General features: G+C 54.0%; 1 non-coding gene across 1 annotated transcript; it reads right to left on the bottom strand.

Moving 5' to 3' along the window:
• Positions 1-1,015: 1,015 nt before the first annotated feature.
• Positions 1,016-1,169, bottom strand: LOC136670397 (5.8S ribosomal RNA). The gene has a single exon (XR_010795625.1). It is a non-coding gene; the product is annotated as a 5.8S ribosomal RNA (ribosomal RNA).
• Positions 1,170-4,501: the final 3,332 nt, after the last annotated feature.

Below are 4,501 nucleotides of genomic sequence, written 5' to 3'. Positions count from 1 at the left end.
GCTGTAGCGGAACGCCCGTGTCCGGGGCCGTGTGGGCCCCATCTCCGGACACACCTACCTTCACCCTCGGGCCCTTCCAAGCCTAACCGGAGCCGGTCGCGACTCACCACCACGCGGGGAAAATACACCTGACGAGTCGAGCCTTCATACGCCCGAGAGGCCCGAAGTCGGGAGGCGAAGCTCAGGGCCGAGCAGGGAGTGGGGTCGCCCCCTCTCTCGCCCGGATGAACTCGCCTCAAAGTCACGGAACCACACGAGCACGGGCCGTCCGCCCGGCTGAATCCCCTGGGGCAGTCTTCTCGGTCCCCTGACCGTTTACCTCTCAAAGGTTTCACACTCTCTTGAACTCTCTCTTCAAAGTACTGTTTTCAAATTTCCCTCACAGTACTTTGTTCACTATCGGTCTCGTGCCGGTATTTAGCCTTAGATGGAGTTTACCACCCACTTTGAGCTGCATTCACAAGCAACCCGACTCCGGGAAGCCCGATCTACCCGGCGGGATGCGGGACGATACCGGGCCTTCACCATCTATGGAAGACACTTCCTTGCAAAACTTGGTCCCACGTCCGCACCGAGACTAAACGGACTTCCGTACGCTACATTTCCCGGCCCACCCCGGTCAGGGGAAAGAGGGATTCAGCGCTGGGCTCTTCCCTCTTCACTCGCTGCTCCTAGGGGAATCCTTGTTAGTTTCTTTTCCTCCGCTTACTGATATGCTTAAGTTTAAGTTCAGTGGGTTGTCTCGTCTGATCTGAGGTTGCGCTACGAGGCTGTTTTGTGGGGCGCGAACCCCCCGGCCGCTCGCAATATTATGGTGCCCACCCTCCAACGGAAGCCCAGCGGGGAGAGACGATGACGGATGGGACCCGGACCTAATGGCTCTCCCTACGTCTGGAGCTCTCGCCACACGGTGGTTTAAGAACCGAGTCTGGGTTTAGGAAGACGAAGGTCCGTCCGAGGTGGAGGCCCTGCGAACTTCCAGCCACGGTCTAGGAAGACCGATCGATGGGTAAAGCAACCCTCAGACAGGCGTGGTCGCGGGATGGACCCCCACGGCCGCAATGTGCGTTCGAAATATCGATGATCTGTGTTCCGCATTTCACATTTTTTAACGCAGTTTACCGCGTTCTTCATCGATGCATGAGCCAAGTGATCCACCGCTAAGAGTTGTATCATTTTGCCCACCCTTACGGACGGGACTTTGGGTTAAAGCCTTTTGAACAACAGAATTTAAGGGTTTAGGTTAGGTTCACGTCCCTTGGATGAGATGGAAGGGATTCATGAACAAAGGGAATTTTATGGTCGGGTGACCCCGGGTTGGGGGTCATTAAACCCAGCTTGGCATCCAGATGGATCGCCTCGGTGGTGCCCAACCTTCCCTTTTACATGTTTTAGGAGACCAAGACACCCGGGAGTGTAGATGGCTAGCGTGCGCTTTTAACCTCGCTGTTTCCAGCGAGGCCCAGTGGTTCGCTTCCAAGTCCCCAGCAAGGGGGAAATCTGAAAGATCCCACTAAGACCGGCGTTGCGCCGGTCCACGCCTCGGGGGGTTTCTCTGGGCCCCGTCAACTCGCGCACGGCCATCGGGGTAAGTTTGCCTTAGCTTGCGTACGGGTCCCGGTCTAAAGTTTGTACCCGGTGTGCGCTCCAGCCACGCTCTCCCCCTGGAGGGGATGGTGCACTCCCAAGTCCCCACGGAGGGTGAGGCTGTGTTCCGCATCCAGGGCTCATCAGCCCCTTCAACTCGCGCACGGGTCTCAGACTATTTATACGGTCCGTATTTCGCGAAGTCCAGGGAGGTGCCGATATACACCTCCCGATCCCTGCATGCGCTCTTAAGCTCCGCTCTAACCCGAGAGGGAAAGAGTTTCGCCCGTGGTGCGCTCCCGTCCCCTGGGGGTTACACCGGTCAACAAATTTCACCTCTGTCGGTGTGGTACGAATGCCTCCGGCCAGCCCTCTTAATCATTGCCCTCGGTCCTTAAAACCCACGAAATAGGACCGTGAAAGCCCCGGAGCCCCACTCCGGAACGACCAGCCGTACCGAAAGAGAGACCCCGACGCCCCGCGGAGGGCCCTATTCCATTATTCCTAGCTCAGTCAGTCATGGCACGTGTCGGCCTGCTTTGAGCACTCTGCTTTGTTCAAAGTAAACGCTCCGGACCCTCCAACCCACCGTGCACCGCAGTGAAGTACCCAGCTAAGGGCTTCTCTGCGGCCGGCGAGCAGAGGACACCGGTGGTAGGGATCAGGTCTCACAACCCACCCAGAGACAGAGACTCACCCCCGAAGGAGCTTCCCAGCCATCCAGACAGTCCAGGGGATCCGAGACCAGTCCCCAAATCCAACTACGAGCTTTTTAACTGCAGCAATCTTAGCATACGCTATTGGAGCTGGAATTACCGTGGCTGCTGGCACCAGACTTGCCCTCCAATGGGTTCTCACTCACGGATGTAGTTCATTTCGGTTACGCTCCACAGGATCATAGGACCCGCATCGATATTTTTCGTCACTACCTCCCCGTGTCGGGAATGGATAATTTGCGCGCCTGCTGCCTTCCTTGGATGTGGTAGCCGTTTCTCAGGCTCCCTCTCCGGAATCGAACCTAGATTCCCCGTTACCCGTGGTCACCACGGTAGGCCCGTAGCCTACCGTCAAAAATTGATAGGGCAGACACTCGAATGATACGTCGCCGCCCCGGAGGGCTTAACGATCGGCCAAAGGTTATCTAGAGTCACCAAAGCGACCCGACCGGAGCCGGGAGGGTTTTTCGGTTCTGATAAATGCATGTATCCGGGGGACAGGGGCCGGGAGAATCTTTCACGCCGACCCCCAGAACCCTTCCAACGCTTCGTTTGCATGTATTAGCTCTGGAATTACCACAGTTATACCAAGTAACGTGTGGAGCGATCAAAGGAACCATAACTGATTTAATGAGCCATTCGCAGTTTCACTGTACTAAACCGTGTGTACTTAGACTTGCATGGCTTAATCTTTGAGACAAGCATATGATACTGGCAGGATCAACCAGACCGATCCCCCTGGATCTCAAACCCTGGCTGAGGAAAGAGAGGGGGCGCATGGTGCCAGTGAGAGTAATCTCAAGGGATGTCCCGCTCAAAGGAGGGGAAAGGTCGGGAAATCCCACGGACCGGCGGATAACCGCCGGCCAACGCCTCGGGGGTTACGCGGCCCCGTCGACTCGCACACGGGCAAATTTATGGGTTTAAAAAAGGCACGGGCAAATTTATGGGTTTAAAAAGGGGGAAGATCCTCATACCTCCGACCCCCTGGTGCCCAGGGAAGTTGACCCTCCCCGGGCAGGCATATCGAACGAATCATCGGTTGGAAAACGACTCTTTCGGGACGGGAGAAACCCCTCATACGCTCAACCCCCCATGCCCAGGAATGTTTTACCTTCCCAGGCATACATCGAACGAATCATCGGGGTGGAAACCGGGTGTTAACACAATCGACGGGGCGGCCCGTCCCACCCACCCCACAAGTGGGCAGATGGTCAGTGGCCTATAGACCCACAGGCCGTCCCAATACCACCGTGATACGAGATCCGGGGTTGGGACTCGACCTTAAAGGTACCCTGTCGAGGCGGACCGAGTGGAAACCACTCGGATTTATGACAGTGACCCCACTGACAGGCCCCACGGACCTTGGGGACCACTCCCCATCGCTCTGCCCGGCACCTGGGTTGGAAACCGGGACTAATTTCGTCAGTAATACGCTATTCGTCTCAATGATCTTACTGGTCCATAAGCCCGGACGGGTGACATCGAACGCGACCGAGAAAGAGAAACGCCCCATAATTTACATAAAGAAAATGATCAGAACATATGGTAAATGAAAAGACCAAATTTTTTATAGTCAGCAATATTCAGCAACCAGTAAGTAGTGTTGTATTAAAGGCAGCATTCTAACAACTCAAACATTTCACTACTCTTAACGTTTCCCGTTGTTAGCTTCTCTTTGTGGTGTTACAATTTACACAGCTGGTCCGCATTTTTGCCAAATAAACCCAATACATTTTTTGTCCTCAATATACATTGCATATATGAATATGAATGAGTAGTTTCCAAACAAAGTGTGACAGAGATGGCGACCAAAAACAACCACCCAACAGTGTCCTGTGGGCATTGTCCTGTGTCCAGTGATGAAGGACTAGAGTACAACCAACACGTATTGTGCAGCAACAGATGAGCTACTCTTACTGACTTTAAATTCACAAGGTGGACCAACAAGTTATTGGACACTGGTGTTTAACTTCAGCTACCCTGTTAAAGAACATGGTGAAATTGAGCAAAGAATGCATGCAGAGCTAGAGATGGACTATGGTCTGTAATTGTAGAATGACATAGTGCTCCTGTCTTGTCAGTGGAGCTGAGAGAATGGACTTTGAATGTAGAAACAATGAGGTGGACCAACAAGGTAGGTGTGACTAACGGTGAGTGAGTGAGGGACATCATGTTTAAAAACTCTGCTGTGTCTG

The sequence above is a fragment of the Hoplias malabaricus genome, chromosome 1, assembly GCF_029633855.1.
Source record: "Hoplias malabaricus isolate fHopMal1 chromosome 1, fHopMal1.hap1, whole genome shotgun sequence".
NCBI classification, from domain to species: domain Eukaryota; kingdom Metazoa; phylum Chordata; class Actinopteri; order Characiformes; family Erythrinidae; genus Hoplias; species Hoplias malabaricus.
This window is presented reverse-complemented; position numbering and strand designations above follow the sequence as displayed.